Genomic DNA, 21,655 nt, shown 5'->3' on the forward strand with positions numbered 1-21,655 from the left:
ATCTTTTGTTGATGTGTTTCTATGGCGACTCCGTCCAGCTGGTGCGACTAAACAAACCTCGGTGACCCAGTTCTGGCTGAACATGTAGCGACACAAACACCGATTACATCTCATTAACCAGCGTATTATTTGGTTAATGAACAATAAACACACAGCTGTTTCCTCGGGAGGGTTTACCTGTGTTACAGGAGAAGGGAAGCATGGCGAGGGCGTGGGGAGGGACTCGGGGTTTGACTGCATGCCAGGGAAATCCCTGGATGTCCTTTACCACCTCATTTCTCTTCCAGCGACTGTGTTAATGACACATGATGGGCTGGATTCAGTGCTAATGTTCTGGACGCCCTTGGTCTGCAGGAATATATAGTGTACGAGGATTAGAGTGTGTCCCATCACAAACTAACTGCCCATGCAGAGGGTCAATAAAAGCAAATTATATCAATAAACAGTCATAAATATGAAGGAAAGTCATGCTCAGCCATTTTGTAATGTTGTGCTTTAGACTTCAGTGACAATCATGGTTGGATACGAGTCAACGGCATCTATTGAGGTTCTGAGATGAATACTTTGAGATGACCTCTTAGTAGATCCAGCTAAGTGAATAGTTTTAAATTCAAAGGTGTAGCATTAGCTCAGAGTCTTCTTTCGCTGTTTGCATTCAATGAAGCCACGTCTGCACATTTACACGTACACTACAGAACAGATTCACAGTTAAACACAAATATACAGTGTATTAAAATTATATCCTTTTTTGTTGGATTCAGAGGCTACTTTGGCTACTTTCTCTGTCTTCATATGTAGCACACTCTGGACCTATGGTATACAGAAAGCTGGATATTCAGGTTTATTTCAGTTTAATTTCTTTATAAAGTTCAATTGTATTGTAGTCGTATTGTTATGTTTTAAATGCTAATGTGATGCAAAGTGTTGACCCATCTCAGAAAACAACTAATGACACAATTTTTAACCTTTTGGAAAGAAAAAATGTGGCTTGCTTGTTTTGATTTACAAAAGTCCACTTAAATTACACTGAAATTAAAATATTTCATCGTATTTCTTTTTAATAGAAGTCAATTGGAAAATTCTGTTTCTGTATTTTCTATTTCAATAAGATTTATTAAAATATAGAACAGTATGTGAAAGCCGCCGTACAAGTTAATAAGGATCATTTTTAAACCTTCCAAAATCCAAATAGAACTTCAGGACAACATTTTACTGATTCCTATTAATATTATTACGCTTGAGACCTTGGCTCCCACTAGGGATTGAATGATGTAATCGACTGTCTGTGATGACACTTAAGGAAACAGTGTATTTTTAATAGCCAGAGCATGTGTGTGTATTTCAGTAAACTTTGCATAACTGTGTTAAATGGCAAGAAAAGACTATTATTTAAAAAATCTTTAAATTTGATAGATGTAGTAAAGTATGAAGGACATAATTATAGCATATATAATAGTAAGTAAGTAAGTAAGTAATTTGTATTTGTATAGCGCTTTTCCAGACCAGGGTCACAGAGCGCTTAAACAATCAAAACAATAATCAATAAAGTATAAACTTTAAAGATCAAAAATATATATAATATATAACTAGATAAAACTGATAACACAACAGGAGTTCCAGAAAATCAAGGAAAAGCCTAAACAAATAAAAGTAAGTATTGTTTGTATATTAAGTGTTGTGTTGATACAATAAAGCAATGTATCATACCTTTTTTTCTTTTTTTTTAAAGAAAAATATAGAAAAGATGCTTATTATTATTTAACAATGATGTCACTCAACACCTCGATTACCCTTTAACACTCAAATATATTTTTAAAACGTTTATAAGCGTTATAAAATAATAAAAAATAAATACCAAAAACATTTTTTTTCATTCCCCGGTATTTTCAGCTCCACGTTCTGTTCCATCCAGAATCAAAAGTGCGGTTCCATCGCTCGCAGGTGAGCGGTTCACTTCCCACCCGCGTCCTATTGGTGGCGCTGTCTCCACGCACTTCTCAAGACGAGGAAGTGCCGTTTTTTTTTTTTTTGGTTGCGGTGACAGTGAATTGAAAGTACGCCATAAATATGGCGCCAAAAGAGTTTTCAAGCTGCACGTAAAGAGCTCATTTTTTGGGGGTGCAGCGAGACTCATTCCTGGAGCAGCAGCAGCAGCGGCAGCAGGAGCGTCGCCGGCGGGGGAGCGAGGAGCGAGGAGCCGCCGAGGACCGTCCGAGAGCAGCGCGTTAGATTCCGGCAGGAGGGACGTCGCGAAACTGGACCTTTTTTTAAAAACATTTTTACCCCGACTCATCATTTGGATATTAATCGTTTTTATTTCCCTCTACACCCGGGTGATCCTGCTCGCATTTTTTTTTTGAGGGATTTGAGATGTTTGTGTTTTGAGGGAAATGCGACATGCGCACCTTTTCTGACTGCAGCTCGTCCAGCAGCATCTCGTTCACTCTCTGACTGGCACTTTTTTTTTTTTATTCAACTTGTGATCCTGGAGGAGAAGAAGGAGGAGGAGACGCTCCTGTCAGGGAACACATGCTCCAGCAAATGACTCCGTGATCTCCTGGAAAACAAGGTGAGTCCTGATCTTTTTTTTTTTTTAAGGTTTCGTGTAGTGTTAGAACTTGTAAGAAAAGTTGAGAGAAACACCTTTTTAGGTTTTGAAGGAGAAGATCTCCTTCCATCTGCTTGAAGAAAAAAAAAGGGGGAGTGGCTGTTGTTTACCTCCCGCATCTCTCCCTGGAACCAACATTGCTTGGATTAAATGGGGGTGTAAGTGGGCCATGGTTGTGGCCCCCCGGAAAAAACATCCGCATTTTACATTATTTTTTAGTGGATCTTGAATCAATTAAACAGGATTGTCTTGGGACTTGTTAAATGTTCCCCCTCCAGCACACACACACCAGACACGAGGCTACACACACTCACACGCCCTCCTGCTGAGAATGAAACCGGAGATGAGTCATGGTGTGAGTGTGTGTGTGTGTGTGTAACAACACAACAACACACTCTCCTCTCTGATGCAGTGTTTTCTGCCTGGAAACAAGACTTGTTTACTATTTGTCCAAATGATGATGTCACTTCCCCATCATCCCTCCATCAGGTCCAAGGAGAAAGAGAGAAAGAGAGAGAGAGTGTGTCGAGTCATGTGACACCTCACAAGCCTCTTATGTGTACATACCACACACGTGTGCGTGTGGGCGTTGGCCTTACGTAGCATGTGTGTGTGTGTGCTGCATTCATGTGCCGGGCGGCCATTGGCTGGAAAGAGGGGGTAAGAACCCCCACGTGACGCACTGTATTAGAGGAGAAGAAGAGGAGGAGGAGGAGGAGGAAGAGTGGATGTTTATCATGAATGGACAGCTGACGTCATGGCGTGTGTTTTCCATGTTGTTGTTGTGATGTTATTCTCTCTCTGAGGGGAGAACATGTGAGGGAACATGCATGTGTGTGTGGTCAGTGACATAACATCAGCTGGTGCCCCCCAAAAAAATGAATGAACTTGATGAGTCATGACAGGAAGCCGGTGCCATCGTGCTGTGACTCTAGCTGTAAAACTGATCAAATATGCCCCCCCCATAACACAGGATTGATGGAAACCATATAAGAAATATATCATCCTGTAACACATGATCGATAGAAAAACTGTTTGCCAATTTGCCAACCAGTAAAACCATAATGGAGAGAAACTATCAAAATCAAACACCCCAAAACACATAGTTCAAAGATTTTTTTTTAAATCTACCATCCTGTAATAAATAATAGATAGAAAAACAGTTTGAACTTGCCACCCTATCAAACTGTAGTAGACGGTAAAAATGTACAACCTCATAACACAGGAGACCAAAATGATTTGATGAAATGTACCACCCAATGGAGAAAACAACAAAACATTACTGCCTTATAATAATGTAATAATAAATAACAACCCTTAACAAGCTTTCGTAATCAACCACCCTGTTGAGAATTGACACCTCATTACATATGATACATTAAACAACCATTTATATTTACCACCACCTAACACGTAATAGATGTTATTAATAGTAAAACTTTCGTAATGTCACACTCATAATAGAAAGCAAAACTGTTCAAATGTACCAGCCCATGAAGCCATAATAGATGGAAAAACATTTGAAATGCATCACCAAGAAACACACCTGGAATGTATTAACCTATAAACACGTAAAAGGTAGTGAAGCTTCATGAAGCAGTGTCATGTGGTTTAGAGGTCAGTAGGTGGCGCCATCAGTTTAAAAATTATGTGATGTTTCATTAGAACAGTTTTTCAAAACAAAGGAAAATAGTGCAGAGACCGCCATCTAGTGGACTCTGAAAATAATGACACTGCTTCATGAAGCTCCAACAGATCGTCACTAGTTTTAATAACTATTGAAATGAATAAACCTGTAACACATAAAAATATGACGTACTGTTGAAATGTACTACCCCATAACACGTAATATAGCAAGTGTTGATATTTACCACCTTGTGACATGTAATATATATAAACACTATTCAAATTTACCACCATGTTAGCCTTCATAGAATGAAAAAATATTTAAATATACCACAACAAAAACTATGGAAATGTATTACCCTCTGAGACATGATCGATAGAAATACTGTTTAAATTAACAACCTGTTAAAAGACAATATTTTAATTTACCACATGGTAACATATACTACTAGTTCTGAAAATGTCCTATATTTGAACAGACCCATGATTTCTAATAATTGTACATTTATAGATGGTTTTGTGACAAGAAAAGATTGAATGTTTTGTGTACTGTAAAAAAAAAGTCTTGATCATGCTTGATCATGATTTGAAAAAAAAAAGAAGTGAAAATGGTGTTGGCTGGTGTCAGTTTCTCTTATCTTTCTCACTTGCATCTTATCTTACTGGAAATTTCTTTGCACCAGTTTGCGTCTCAAAACAACTGTATTTGTGGTTTAACATGAGCTGGTTCAAGAAACTCAGTTAAAAAAACGATATGAATAAAAAATTGCTTGTAAATTTTATATTTTTCCAAGGAAATCACCAGATATATTACTTTACAACCGATTTATTATTGGATTTATTTTCGGTATAAATAGACACCAGGCTTGTTTTAATGTGTGTATGTGTTGTCACTTTAGTGTCCTGCAGGCTCATTATCAGGTGTGTCCACGCATGTTGTTCTTTTTACTGCTGTATGTTTTGTGGGCGGCTGCTGACGTCAGACTCCACGTGGAGAGTGTTTTTCCACATTCTTCTGTCTTGTCACAGTGACTCGTTAAACACCCGCCGTGTCAGAAAACATCAGCAGGATTCTTCAACCTGATCGTCTATTGCTCGACAGTCATTGTGTAGCACTGTTGTTGTAGCACTGTTGTTGTCGTTCATCTGTTCAATTTCAACGAGATTTTGATTTCAAGAAACCATAGATCAGACCTAGACCTGAGCGGTCAAACAGAATATTCTAAAAACATTTTTTTTATTTTAATATTTACTGGAGAAAGATGGCGAACGAGTAGTACCAAGTGTACAAAAAATGAGATGCGGTCAATTCAGTATTCTTTTTTCTTTTATTCTAGTTGTTTCATTAAACCATATACTAATATATAGATAGATAGATAGATTTACTATGATATTTTTAGTATTGGTGTTGTTTCCTATATTCATCCATATAACGATTTTTTTATCAATACTTTTTCAAATCTAGAAATATTTACATTACATTTTACTATTGTCACCAGATTTTAATGTAAAAAAAATATTTAGAAAAATATTTAATATTTTTTAGACAGTGATAGGAAACCGGAGTACCGGGTGTAAACCCAGGCAAACACAGAGAGGCAACCCTTATTCCAGGGTTGAGTCAGTACTTGGGTGGCTTAGGTCAGACTGTCAAACTGAGCCTGAGAAACCTGGGTGTTATATTTGATAAAGACATGTCTCTTGTTCAACACTGAAGAAAACTGACTAGAAACTGTTTCCTTCAACTGAGAAAAATCTCTATACTTAGGAAAATGTTGTCGGAACATGATCTGGAGCTTGTGATCCATGCGTTTGTTTCTTCTCCCCTGGACTATTGTAACAGTTTGTTTTCATGTCTTAACAAGAAGGAGCTGTCTCACCTGCAGTTGATTCAGAACTCGAGAGACAAGAAGAGAAAGCGAGAATTCTGACCCGCTCTAGTAGAAGAACTCACATTTCTCCGATCCTTAAAACTCTTCACTGGCTTCCAGTTTCTTTCAGGATCAATTTTTAAATTCTGGTTCTTACTTTCAGATCTATTCATGGTCAGGCCCCTTCTTACATCAGTGATCTGATCCAGCCTTACACCCCAGCTCGGGCTCTGAGGTCTGTGGATAAGAATCTACTGATGGTTCCTCGCACACGGTTCAGGACCAGAGGAGAGAAATCCTTCCAGGCTGTTGCTCCTAAGCTTTGGAACGATCTTCCTCTCTCTTTGCGCTTGATGGATCTACTGACTCCTTTAAGAAACATCTTAAGACGTTTTTATTTGTTCAGGCTTTTTCTTGATTTTCTGGAACTCCTGTTGTGTTATCAGTTTTATCTTGATCTTTAAAGTATATACTTTATTGAATATTGTTTTGATTGTTTAAGCGCTTTGTGACCCTGGTCTGAAAAAGCGCTATATAAATAAAAATTACCTACTTACTTACTTAACACTTAAAACTTTTCTTTGTATTTTTTTTCTAGTTTCTCACAGTGTTGAAACGAGAGATGAAAGTTGGTGGATGAAGGAGAGGAAAGATGTGAAGGGGGACAAAGTAGTAACTCCCTTCTCTTCTAACAAAGCCCTGATGTGAGTGTAGACGGACTCAATAGCGTCTCCTCTTCCTCCCACCTGTCCTCTCCTTCCTGCTCCTGGCTGTTTGGCAGCTCCCCAGCCTCGCTGGCTCGCCCTCACCTTCCACACTGTTTGTCAGCAGATTTCATGAGACGGAGTGGGAGGCTTAGTTGGAAAATCATTTGGACCTCAGCCCACTCTTTCTTTATTCCCTACCTTTCTCTCCTTTTTTTTTTTTCGTCCTGTCTTTTTCTCCTCTTCTGCCCACATAATGCAGCGGCAGCAGCCGGAGCAGTGACAGCGTCAATAAATATTGTGTTAACGTTCTGGGGGCCGGAGCCAGGAAGGTGACGAAGGAAGTCTATTAGATTCTGTGGCTCGTTTGTTTGAACCGACCGTCACGGCGCGTCTCGTGCCATGATCGGTACTAGTAAGAAACAAAAGGAAGAACCAATACAGCGACACTATGGTGAAGAAAGTTTGAAGAGTTTGGTCCGTACTCATTGTTATTTTATGTGACCCACGGCATGGTTGTCTATAGATAAACGTAGCCTCAAAGAAGGAAAAGTCAATATCTAAATCAGACTACTTTGTCCTGTAAGGTAAACCAACGTTAAGTTTGGCCCTTTGACTTGGACTGCCAACACTTTGTGTGATTTAATTGACAGCTAGTCAACTTTTGAGTCCAGCATGATAAAATATATGTAATAAAGGACCTCTAGAGCAGGGGTTCCCAGTGTTTTTTGCACCACAGACCAGTATTATGTCGGGATTATATTCACGGACCGACCTTTTACACAAGTTTAAAGGTTCATTTTTAAAATTAACCCTACTTTAAAAAATCATCTTGAAATGTCAAAAGCCACAAGTTAATTTTACTCCAGACAAAATGCCATATATTTTTCAAAATAAAGACAATATCTAAACTGTAATCCATCTTTTGAATTGTAAGGGTCCCCAACTTTTTTTGCGCCAAGGACCGACAAAAATAGCAATAATAAAAAATCTAAAACGTGTCTAATATAGTTTGTGTTTTACTATTTTTTTGGTAGTTTAACAGCTTTTCTTAAGTAGTGATGGTTTGATGAAGCTTCATGAAGCAGTGTCATTATTTTCAGAGTCCACTAGATGGCGGTCTCTGCACTAATTTTCCTTTGCTTTGAGAAACTGTTCTAATGAAACATCACATTCTTTTTTAAAACTGATAGCGCCACCTACTGACCTCTAAACAACATGACACTGCTTCATGAAGCTTCATCAGACCATCACTATATCCAAGTCACCATAGGAGTTCTAACACATCCGTCTTTTAAAATAAATGTGACGCCACAGCCTGGTCCTTTTATTAGCAAAGATGGAAATAAATGCAACTGCCGTCTCTCACTCATTACCAAAAAGCCGATCATTGGCCATATGAGTTAAGAGGTTGTGTAGTAAAGAACAATCATTCAATTGTAGCTTGAGAGTTTTGCTACATAAGTCATGTCCTTTAAAAACAAAAATCACCGAAAAGAACACATGAACATGATATGTTGTGTTGCTATAATGAGGAACCAGGAAAACACTTTCTGGAAGTGTACCCTGACAACCCCCCCCCCTCCTACTACCAATGTCTCTGAGTCATTTTCTGTAAGTAAATCTCCAAGGAAGGTGGAATAGAATTCACCTTGTGCATTGACGTGCGGGCCTGTAGGGGGGCAGCTGACAAGGAGGGGGGCACTGATGGGAATAGTGGTGGTGATATCAGCGGTGACTCACGCCGGCTACTAAAGAGACTGTGTTCCGGTCACACAGGCACATGTGTTGGTCTTTGGGCGCAGCTGTAAACAAGGATTCTGATGGTGAGATATTATCTTTTGTCATTGCATGTTCTCAACTAATTTGTGTGACCACGACTCGTCGGGGGGATTCCTTCTATGATTGGGCTTCAACAATAGTGTGGCTAATATGCCCGACTTCATCACCGAAGATTCTCAGAGGAAACAAGCAGGGGGTGAACTGATAAGATAAACACATAATGGCATAGTTGTTGTTTAACAAAGACAACTTGTCTGTTGCTAAAAGATATAAAAGGCATAAGAAATCAGTTTAAGGCGTTCTTATCGGCCTCAGATGAAAGTGTAATTTTGATTTAAAGGCCCCTCATCTAATCCATTTTAACAATCGAACTGCAGATTTTGTCATGAGAAACTACTCTGATGGTGTCTGTATGTCATCCACCCTGCCTGCACTCTCTTCTTGACCTATATGTCCTATATTCTGGACGCTGAGCCCAAATTATTCAACCTCTAAACCCGGCACCTTTTTCCTTTCATTTTATCGACTTTCACCCGCCTCTAACTCTGACACCACTATATCATCAGCAAACATCATGGTCCATACAGACTCCTCCTTTACCTAATCTAGTCAGTCAATAGTGAAAACAACCTTATACTTTTTCTATTACCTCCTTTATGTTACTTCCTCTGACAGTTCCTCACTTCCTGTCATAGACTTTTAACACCCTCAAGGCAAGCATTAAAAAATTATAGATAATTAAATCATAACATTTATTTGGATACAATTTGAATTTTCAGACAATAAGGTTCAAAAGAAAGTAAACCATCGCCTTCCCTTTTTTAAATGTTTTTCTAATTCCACAAAATTGATGGTGAGAGTCTTCCTGAACAAAGAACACACAACCATTCAAACAATTTAGATTTATAATTTAACCTACTTATGATTTCTGGAAGTAGGAGAAACCCGGGATTTCCAAAGAATCTTTTAAGTATTCTAACCACTGAAATAGCATTTTCAAGAACCCTCTCGAACATCCACACACATTTTCTTGTAATAGTTTTCCATCTCCCAGTGTTTGCTCTCTCAACCTGACTTCATAAATCTTTGTATTACTTGTCTTTCCGCTCGCTCTTCGCACGCCTGTCATGCTTGTCAGTGTGAACCTTTCTCTTTTTTGGGCTACCTTTACTCCTGTGGCTCATTCCTAAAAATAGCTGTGTGGATGTGTCTTTGTTGCAGGATTTTACCTTCATGCATTCTTGCTGGTGCTGTCTGTTGTTAGTTAGCCAGGCACAACCATCCTTTATTTTATTCGTTCGGTAATCACCATCTGGAAATTCCCGAGTTATGATGGGACTGGAGGGCAGAATTCTGAGAAGTTGTTTTTCAGGAGGACAAGTTTGATAAAAATGCAACTTAAAACTACAAACGTGATAATGGTTCAATCACAGAGAGTAAGCAAGGTTCTAAACTTTTTTTTTGGCATGACCTACTGGTTCGATTTAAGTCACCTTGTCATGGACTTACCTTCAACAAGAGGCTCCTGTTCTGGCTCCTCAGTTTGCCTTTTTCACTTCAGAAAAAGCTTTAAAATGACTTTTGTTTTTTAACGTATATCCCCTAATTTACTGGAGCACAAGTCATAGACAAGCTTCGTGAAGTGTCAAGAAAAAGACAAAATGTTACACAAGAGAAAATCTGGCAAATTAAAAAAAACAAAACACATTTCATACTATAATTACCAATACACTGGTACTTTTGCTGGATATATGTAATATTTGTCTGTGATGGTAACACATGCGTCACAGACCACTACTTGCCGATAATTGCGAAAGAACATATTCCAAAAAAACGACTCCAATTAGAAAAACAAACAATTCTAAACTAATAATACATCAGAATGAAAGGTATGTGTTGGAAATAATCTGCCGATACAATGTGTATCACAATACAGGGCTATCATAATAATACTATATTCTGCAAGTAAATTGCAGAATTTACAGATAGCATGACTCTTGACAAAGTCGTACATACTGTAATTTTTTTAAAAACCAAACTGTCCCCAAAAAAACATCATCTTTAAAAGCTGATATTGTCAACTGTATCCTCTCATCCTCAGCCAATGCCTGGATCACAATGAAATAACTGCTTCCATTTAGCAGCTTAAAGTTTAATTGCAACACAAAAATAATCAAACATCATGAATATATGCATGTTAACTGTAAATAATAAAAATATAATTATTTATTTTTTTATACACTCTTAATTGGAATACAAATCATTAAAAGCTATAATAATAATACAACTTCATTTGACAAAAAAAGGAATCTAAAATTATTTGGAAAAAGTAGTTCATAGTTAAGGTGTGAAAATGTTTATTTTATTTTATTTTATAACATTTAGAATATAGCCAAGTAGAGGTCCAGCAATTGCATTCTCACTTTTTAATGTAGTCTACTTGTTTGTGGTCTCTTACATCTCAATAAAATGCTGTAAATGACCTTTTATAGTGCAGCCTTACTGTAGTTGTGCTGAGTCATGTGCAGAAGACTTGGCATCCTCTCCCCTCGCAGAGTGGGATCCGGCAGATATGTGTAGTAAAGCAGTTAAAATGATGGACCGAGTTATTTGTCTGAAAGTCTGTTAACATGCTGAAGTGACTGTTTAAGTCTTACGACGCTGCCCACATATATTCACAACCGTTTCTCTCCTGCGAGTGCAGCTGCTCTCCACGCGAACAGTACTTTGGATTCCATCACTCACTTGTCCGCCCTCGCCCTCACACGGGCTCTCAGCGCATCCCTTTCAATCATGGCGTCTTAATGACTCTCTGTTCACCTCTCGCCTGCCCCCTGTCTTTCACTCCGACTTCTGTCCTCCATCAGAGTTTCGGCTGTCGGCGTGAATTGACACGCGATATTTCACCAGGAGATAGTGCTTGTGAAGTAGGAGCTGATTTGTCACCTGTGTGTGTGTTGATGGTGCGTTTGTGTTTGCGAAGATCGGATTGTGTTGATCATCAAACATCTGTTGTTATAGTCAAGGAGGAGATTATTTTTTCTCCTGACAAGCTATAATCTGATGTTTCCCCTTTTCAGATGGATCGCAATCATTGAGACATGATTTTTTTTTAAATAAAAACCCTTTTTATTGGTTATTCTTATCGATTATGTGAGTCTATGAACTTAACACGTGGATTTATTTCAAAGCATGACATGTTTTCTTCTCATAAAATATCTTTAATTTGGCTTCTAAATTATTTTTCATCATTTATTGGGGAAACTTGGAATTGAGATTATAATCTTTAAAAAATACAAAAATACAAGATAAGCCAATGGCTAAACTAGCAAGTATATAATTAGCAGTTTAAATAATATAACAGTTTAGATTGTCCTACATTGGACTTTTCGTGTCATTTGTCTAACTACCTGAAAAGGCCGTTGAAGATTCTGTTTTAGTGACATTCTTTATTTGTCTCTCCCTCAAAGTAGAAACAGTGTCTTTGTTATAACTTGCAAGTGTTTTGGGTGCTATATAAAACTGTGTCATGATCTAAATAAAGCCAATAACCAAGCGTGAGTAAGAGTCTCCAGCAGACACATCGGTTACAAAATGCATACGATTAAAATAAAAACCCAATCAAGAGTCCAATATCTCACTCACAAAAGTCCAGTATCTCGCAGAAGACTTGGGGAATTAACCGGAAAGGAAACAAGAATGGAGAATCTGAAGTGGAACAGGTCAAAACACTCGCAAAACGTTACACAAAACTAAACATTCAGGCACCGCAAAATATAAAAGTCTAGGAGAAACGGAATACCAGAGAAAGGAGGAGAAAACAGGAAGTGTAAAAAACAAAAGTAATACCAAAATAAAAGGGAGACATAACTATATGGTTGGACATAGAGCACATTTTTATTTTATTTTATAACGTATTGTTTAGTGTGACATGCTTCATTTAAGTTATTAAATATAATACAAATTTGGTTAATTTAAATAGTTATGGTGATTATTCTGTGTGTTACATGTTCCCGTAAAGAAAAGTGTAGATTTATATTCAAAATGCCATCGTCTTGTTCATTCTCAAGAGTTCAAATAATTGTTTAGCATTTTCCTTTCAGTTAGTAAAGTTCAAAAAGCTCTAGAGTAAAAGGCATGATAAACCTAATCCATTTATAGAAGTTTAGCTTGACGACTTCCCTGAGCTAATGTCTAAATTTTAGATGTACCACAGAATGATGTCCGCTGTTGTTGACAATCATATGTAAGTAAGTAAGTAATGGTTGGTTGTACGTTGAGTCTGGATCAGATTCTGATAATACATGTGACTACCAATCAGCTCCAGTGCTCTTAGTTTTTGACCACTGCGATTCATACAAATAATAATATTTGAAGGACCATCAGACTTTTAAATTAGATTTGATCTCTTTTTAGATTTACAAGCTTGTGTTTCCTCAGAGGTCACGTCTGATTCATAAAGAGCCAGTTATTAACTGGAGTGATCTCCAAAAGTTTTACAGCCGGGGTCAGGACCTCCCATTTACAGCATCCAGCAAAGTGATGACCTCATCATTAATGGCTTCCTGTGCAGCAGTGCTGTGGGAAGAAGAAGGGAGGAGGGGGTGTGCAGGAGGGACAGAGGAGATCAGGATTAGGAGGACAAAGCCAGGTGGTGGGTGTTTGTCTGACCCTGGAGCATCAGAGTTGGTTTGTGAACGTGACTCTTCTGGGGCCACATTGACCTGATATTTCCACCAACTACTGACTTTTGGTCAAGTCAATTTCTATGAAGAAATAGAGGAGCCAGACTGAAGAAGAAATATTTCAGACATCTTACAGTATTATATCAGGATAATGTAATGGTGTCAGTAATGATGAGTGATGTGTATTGGCAAGAACCTGGCATAATAATAAATATCACGATACAGGGGAAACGGTATATTGTGATACTGTAGTAACAACAATATATTTGTAGTACCTGACTCTGGTGTTTGACAATCTACAGACCACATGTCTTTTGATGAAGCTGAACTGCTTTAATTTGTTTTGAAAACCAAAATTGTGAAAACATCAGCTTTAAAAGCTACTGGAGTCAACTGTATCCTCTCGTCCTCAGTCCTCAGATCTTGCTGGATTTTAAAGTTCCTTAAGCCTCGGAGGACGTAAGGCTGCTGCAATCTGGCTGCTGGAAGTTTAATTGCAACACAAAAATATATAAATACTTTTCATTATAATTAAAAAAAAAAAAATTTTTTATACATTTTGTTAAAATATAAATCATAAAATAACTATGATAACAAATGTTCTGAAAGACAAAAATCAGTCCGGTTGAATATTGATACATTATCGTCAAAATATTGTTGCAAAGTTTACAGTAATCTTTTTAGTCGATTTATTTCTTTTAATAATAATGATATTATAACTTGTTTTTGGTATTTGTTAGTTACAATCTTAATTGAAAACATGTTTCTTTAGACTTAACCTGATTATGTTTTCCCCTTAAAATGTATTGATTTTTTTTAAACAAAATAAATGGAAAATATTCACATATTTATAATTAACCTTGTAAATATTAAATATATATAACATTTATTTGAAATTTAAAATTAACATATTTTTTATTATACAAGAAGTTCCTCAGTTACTGTATACTACATGAGACGTAAACAAAATCAAAGTCAGGCTGAAGTAAATACTACAGTAGAACCAACATAAGACTTTAATAATATCATTGAATAACATTTGTGATTCAATTTGATCTCTATTAATCCTAATAAAGCTGCCAAATGTTCCTCCTCTCTCGAAGGCCTTTAAAAGAGAATCATTCAAAAAGACAGACAATTGCTTCTGAAGTTCTTTTCCTGCTCAAATCTGTGATGTGTCCAATTTGAACATTTATCTGTCTCCCTATAAGCGCACCATCTGTCTCGCTGCTTGACTTTGTGCCCGGCTCTCCATTTGCCAGACATCTGCTTTATCTGTCTGTTGCTTCGTCATCGCTGCTTGACTTGTCTGTGCGTCCGTCTGTGGATGACGGTGCAAAAATCACTGTTGTGGTCCGCAGCACTTAAGGTCGATGCACAACAACAGCCACCATAATGCTGATCTATTATTGAAGGAGTGGAGCTCCCCAGACCAGCGAGCTGCACAAATAAACACTCTCTGTTCAGATCCATCATTGAACAGATATGAGGTGACTATTGTGTCCATCACGCTCGCACAAAAGAACACATCTGAGCACCACTCGGAGCCAGGGGTCACTCGCCTGATAAAGAATTCTTGCATATAAATTGCTTCATAACAAGCCATCACTCTCGGAGTGTGTGTCGCTGATATTTATTGGTTTGTGTGTGTGTGTGTGTGTGTCTGACTTGCTGCTTCTTCAACTATTGAATGTTGTTTATGAGATTTTAAATGTTCCAGAGTTTGCCAAAGTATAACATTATAGAGGTTTTCATTGACGGTACGTATCACGATACAGGGGCAACGATATACGTTGTGATATAATTGCGATACTAAAGTATATATTGGTACTATTTCCCAAGTACTTGACTCTGGCATTGCAGAATTTACAGACCGCATGACTCCTGACAAAGAAACTCTGCTATCACTTGATTTTAAAAAATATTTCCAAACATCAGCTTTAAAAGCTAATGGAGTTGACTGTATCCTCTCGTCCTCAGTCATCACCAGGATAGTGCAAATGGATTTCCATTTTCCATTGACACTAAAACATAGCAGATGGAAGTTTATTTACAACACAACAATTAGTCAAATGCATCGCACCTAGTGCATTATACTAGAACTAAAACCTATACTAGCTAACACAACTAACACAAAACACTGAGACAATTCATACATCCCCCAAGGAGCTTAAGCATCATTATTATTTGACGTTTTCAAGTCTTATGTGATTTTTCCTTTTGAACAATTGTTATGATTACTTTCAAGGTGTTCCCCACAATGCAACATCGCCTGGGCAACACACCAGCCACCATATGACCACCTAAGTAGGTTGGAGACGGCAGTTGCATTCATTTCAATTTGGTATGAAGTACTTAGAGCTGTTTTCAAAGCGACCAGTAAGAGAAAACTGAATGAAAAAGAGCATTTTTTTCTGAATAACTGCATATGCAGGTTATTAAAAACTGTTTTTTCAAAGTATTTGAGGAACCTTAATATTTTGGGTGGACTTTTATGTTGAAGTGAGAGGAGAGATCCTAGGGTTTGGTTCAAGAGTGAGGGGTGGATTATTATATTATATTATAGATTGGTTAATGGGTCATGCTGTAAGAAGGAACTATGGGATTTGTTCAGATGGATTCAAACTCACAACCTCAGCAGTACTGACCACTGTTTCGTGAGTTTGTGGAGATGAAGTTACAAATGAAGTTATGAAGTCACAAATCAATATTTGTTGCAATAAACACTCAATTGTTCAACCGAGCAGTTTTCATGCTCCACCTGTTGAGGGATTGCAGTGAATTGATACGATCACATCCTGCACGGCAGAGGATGATTGACAGTTATTATCAGTCCAACAGAGCTTCACACCTTCAGCTCCACCTCCGGTCGCTGGGATGGTTTTTAAATAACTCGTTATTTCCCATTTTCATCGGCAGCATCTGCTCTCTTGTTAATCATCGTGACTGAAGCTCCTGCAATCAGGTCCAAATAGGGTTCCGGTGCTGAGGCTGAGGGGCCACAGATCAGCCCGAAAAACAGCTGACACATGCGTTTACTTAACTCCTGCTGTCGGGCTGCAGCAGTTTCACCGTCTCTCGCATTCGTATACAGTGAAATTTAGCTTTTTTTTCCCGTGTTCACTCACACAAGGAGCTCTCGGCAGTGTCACAGTCAGCCAATTAATTAGCTCCCCAGGCAACTTGGCTTTCCCAGCATGCATTAGTCAAACTTGTCACCGTCTTATTGTAAATGTTTTGGGCCTGACATTTCACTGTGCTCTGAGATCTTGGCTCTCAAGTGGAGACCCAGAGGTGCTCTGGATGCAAGTGTCCTGTCTGATGGTTTGTGTGTAGCTTGTGTTAGCTTGATGTTCTGTTGGATCCAGTTCAAGGCCCAGGGGACACATTACATACCAGGTCTGTTTTGAGGGGTCTCTCGAGCCAAATCAGAATCAGATTTGGTTTTTATTGCCATTATCAGTGCAGGGCTCCACCAGATAGGATTTTGTTTTGTTTGTTTTGTCTGTTTGTTTAGCATTGTGCAACATTTAATATGAAATAAAATCTTAAAAATAATTAAATTAACTAATGAAGTAGAAGAGATTTTAATTTAAATAAAATAAATTAAATAAAATATTTAAAAAAAAAAGCTAAATTGACTTAATATTGATTTTGTTCAAATTTCCTAGATATAAATTACATGGAAAACATGTTTATATGATATTCTATCTCTGAATGTTTTTATTTTTTTACTGTCAAGAAAATAAGGACAGAAAAGAAAAAGTCTTCAAACAAGTATAATTTGAGTTGAACTGAATAATAAAGCTTTCAAACATTACTACAATAGTTTCGTAGTTTTACTCGTAGTAGTTGAACACAGATTTTTTTTTCTCTATTTTGTACATTTGCATTTATCCTCTTGTGTTCTTATTTCATGAATCGACAATTCCATTTGAAACACTTCACATATAATGCGAGTCAACTCTTCAACTGTATGTTTTCATAATGGCCTTTTTAGAAGCTGCCAAGTGTATTTTAAAAAACAATTTGTCTTCCTTAAGTACAATATTTGAATGTACGCCCAGAAATGTACTAAAGAATCTGATTATATCTTCCAACAATGCTGCAGATACAGGAAGATTGTTGAAGATTGTTTTGTTTGCCAAATATGCATCAGTTCCTCTTGAGAAATACTGATAGGGAACTTGTTAACCTATTTTCTTCTGGCAGCAGAGATTCCTTCAGTCAGACCTGAATGATTTAATCATTTGCAGAAAGAAAAAAAGACTTAATTCTGAATTCCATGTCACTTTTATTAAATATATTTATTCTTTCAATCCTCTTGAGTTCTGTGCAGCTGCTTATTTCATAACTAGAATATTTATTTAATAAGAAAAACCCTTCATTGAGTTAAAACCACACGTGTATACTCCAACCATCAGCTTTTTGTTTAAAGGCCATCATAAGAAAAGCTAGCTAATATAGCAGTGCGTCGAGAGATTAACATCCAAAGACCTTTATGAGCTTCTTATTTAACTTGTGTGTATCCGTGGGTTGGTTGTCTCCAGGGCTTTCTGTTGTCTTGATCCCAGTGCTTAAACTGCAAAGTTTATTGTGCTGTTATGTAAGAGTCCTTTTGGGATGTTTTCGCTGTCAGGCTTTGGTCTTTTTTTCCTTCATGTATTTCCTTACCTAATGATGTGCTTTTTTTTTTTCTACTGCTTCTCGTTTTCCATTTCCATCAGTTCCAAAATGTCTTCTTTATGTAACCAACTCAGCAGCCACAATGAAAACGACTTGCTTTGTTGGGTTCGATGTTATTAGATTCTGTGCAGGGAACATTATCACACTCGTGGCTGTAACTCCGATTTCCTCCCTGTTGTTCCATCAGACATTAGCAGTTTACAAGCTCTTTGACTTGCTTAGCATTTATAACGTTTCAGTAATTGTTAATTGATAATAATTAATGATATTAAAAGGTTGCATTATGTGAAATGGAACTGACATTTCGGAACACGCTCTGTGAACGTTAAGCCATTAACCAGCATCACAAAATAAATAATCCCAGATAGCAAAAACCCATTCAATCAATGTTGAAACATTGTCAGTCAACATTGATAACTGATATTGAAATAGCATTAAAAGTGCTCGCTAGGATCAACATTGAAACAGCGTTAACTTTTCAACCAATTCTAACAGTGAATCAATATTTATTCAACTATATATGCATTTTAATACGTTGATACCTGGCTCTGTCCTAACTGGCCAGTTGTGTCCAAATTCCTGTTTTATGTCTTATGTTGTTGACTTATGGCTTATAGTCTTAAATTTAATCAATGTTGATTCAACAACAGGTTTACAACTTGAAATGGTGACAGTAAATCAACATTAGATAAACATTGGCCAAAACTAACCAATCTGATCAAGATTTAACATTGAATCAATTTAATTTGTTATCTCAGAAGTCACAACCTTTAACAGTTTTGGCAGAAAAAAGTATTTTTCTTTGAGTTTCCCTGGTATGCTAGGAGGGCCTATCCTATTATTGCTAACAGCGACATTAATCTAGTGCAACAAAACCCAGAGTAACCCCTGGTTTGCCATGAATGTGCCTCTAACTCTTCCTCTAATGGTGGTCAACGAGAATCTACAAGGCGAACCGGTTCAGGTCACTTGAGTCCGACTATATTCTATTTTTGCTTTGTGACCGTTTCTATCAAGAGTAGAGACGATCGTTCAGGCAGGAAGATGATTGAATTGAATCAAGTCTCAAAGTAAAAATTAAAGAATTTGTGCTAATTTTGGTTCACATTTTATGCCCAAAACCGTTTGATCCAGCGAAACAATTTCTAACGTGAAATAAATATATCTCTAGATGACATCATGGAAGAGACGATTGTTGCACAAAAACTCAGTGGAAGAGAACTCACAACCTTCTTGATGCGAAAGGGTCGGGTTTACTGAAGTTTACCTTTCATTCGATCTGAATTCTGTTTTTCCAGATGTTTTCTACGAACAATTACTTCAAATTTTCCAGAAACGGTTACTTTCCAAGCAGGAAGGACTTCCAAAGAAAAACCTGTGTTAATAAGATTCCCAGTCAACTTCATCAGAAGCATTATTCTCTGAAGACATACTCCTGGAATATTTGTACACACTTTCCAAGCTGTTTGGTAAAACTCCACATACTTCCTAACCCGCTCTTCGAGTGTTCCCCGGCTTTAACTCGGTGTCTGATGCGAGTGAGATTTAGACGTACAACGCTCCGTCTTCCTTTCACCAACTTTGTCCCTGGAGAGAGGGAATACCTCTCATTCTTCACAAGAGCTTCTCAGATTGACGGAGACACATTTTTGCGGGCTGCGAGAGAAATAGCAAAAGACTTTTGATGAGTGATAAATGATTGGAAGACGTTGAAGGGATCAGAGCGAAGCTTAAGTGAGACACAGTGTTTAGCAGGGAAGCTTGATCTGAGCGGGATATGCCAACCAGATGCTAAATATAGGTTATCACTCCAGGTTTTAGTTGCTATTAGGTAACTATCAGTCAGGCAAAACATTAATCTCATACAAGTTTCCTGCACATTCAACTTTAAAATGTTAAGAACCTAATTGTCTGTCACACATCTGTTTAATCACCAACCAGGGGTAAAAAGATTTAGTGGCAAGAAGTCAAAACAATGTTCTCTGATGACATTTGACCAATAATTGTTGAGTTACTGAAGTGAAACGATTAAGAAGCTGGTTGAGGCAGACAGAGGTTTTTCATTGATATTAATCTTCCACCTTTTTGATAAACATTTTTATTTAAAATAATACATTGAAGGAGCGTTTCGGAGTTGGCGAAATAAACAGTTCTGACCTCATTTCCTGATCGGAAACATCACTGGCAATGTAATGAAACTTTTTGTTGAGTTTGTACTTTTTTTATTAATTGTTTTGCCTAATCGTGAGTTGAAATGACACAGAACATATTCATCGGGACACCCAACGAAAAAAATGACTGATTTACAACAAAAATTAAAGTAATCGATCCATGTATGATACTGAACAAGCAAGTTTACCTCTGCCAAGGAGGTAATGTTTTCAAGGGGGGTCTTTTTAGTTTCTTTGTTGGCTTTTTAACAGCTGAACAAACTCAAAAATAAATGTGAGGATACGTTTTAAATAAACTGGCTAATAGGGCTGCACGATATTGGAATAAGTGCAATATTATATATTGTTGTCTTGAATTGCGATATCAATATTAACAAGATATTTTTTCTTTCGCCTAAAAATTTAGCCGAGTGCACGTGCAGCCGTGAGTACTGTAAGGGAGGTCCGAGGGTTTAGATAAGGAAAACGATATTTCCCTTTCGTTTATTTCAAGCATCAAGAAACGTCGCCGTAGCAACCAAGAAAGCTGCGCCGCACAGCTCACAGACGGACGAGACGTAAACAACAACGAGACATAGAAGTACAAATTGACAACTTTACAGAACGTGACACTGATTGGTCAAAGTGCGCATTTAATAAACGCTTGATTTATACAATAACAAATAATAAATTATCGCACATGTTTTCGATATGCATATTGCGATATCGATATTTTTTCGTTATTTCGTGCAGGCCTACTGGCTAATGTAGATTTTGGTGGTTGTTCTCTAGCTCTGAAGCTCTAGCTTTGAAAATGATGGTCGTCTTCTGACTAAACTAGAGTTCAAATCCAAGCTGAAAACTACGTTTCAATTCTAGAGTCTTTGGCAAAAAGTGTGTTGTTTTGTAATTACTAAAATGTACTGTACTGTGTTGGTATTTAGAACATGTCAGTACACAACTGTGTGTGTGTTTGCCGTACAAGAGTTAAGATGGATTGACGTGGATTGCTTGTGTATTGCAGGATCATTTTAAGGTGCATTCTGTGAAAATCACTGTGAAAATCTGCAAATTACTATCAGCTACTAACTTAATAACAAATCTTAATATTGTATCATAATCAAGTTTTGTTTGGTTTTAATCTGTGTTCCTTCTGAGTAAGATAAGGGAATATGAGATAATGCTCTCCTCATCGACAGTTGGTCTATTTTGTCACCTTGTTGTTCCCTCAGTTAGAGATAGAAACAAAGCAGTAATTATCCTCCATTAAAGAGTTCTGCTTCTAGGAGATGGTCTGTGGATTCACCTCCACACATCAAGCTGATGCCTAACAAAATGACTTGTGTTAAGTGCCTCTGTTTTACGAGGTCAGTAAACAACTTTGACTTGGCGGTCCATTTGAAGGGTTAGTTCATTATTCTGCGATGAGTTGCTGTGAGTTTAAAGGACTTGAGGGAATCCCTCGGATGGATCCGGCGTTCGCAGTCTGGTGTAGCTCAGGGATGTTAACTGGGCACATGATCAAAAAACTGACTTGAAAGGA

General features: G+C 37.5%; 1 protein-coding gene across 3 annotated transcripts in view; it reads left to right on the forward strand.

Annotated features, from left to right (window-relative positions):
• Positions 1-2,038: 2,038 nt before the first annotated feature.
• Positions 2,039-21,655, forward strand: part of jade2 (jade family PHD finger 2) — a 134,814-nt gene continuing 115,197 nt past the window's right edge. For all 3 annotated transcript variants that reach the window (XM_087806880.1, XM_087806881.1, XM_087806882.1), the window contains exon 1: positions 2,039-2,569. The gene's annotated coding sequence lies outside the window, so the exon portion shown is untranslated. The remainder of the gene's footprint in view (positions 2,570-21,655) is intronic.

Source organism: Callionymus lyra, chromosome 14 (assembly GCF_982586985.1).
Source record: "Callionymus lyra chromosome 14, fCalLyr1.hap1.1, whole genome shotgun sequence".
Lineage (NCBI taxonomy): Eukaryota > Metazoa > Chordata > Actinopteri > Syngnathiformes > Callionymidae > Callionymus > Callionymus lyra.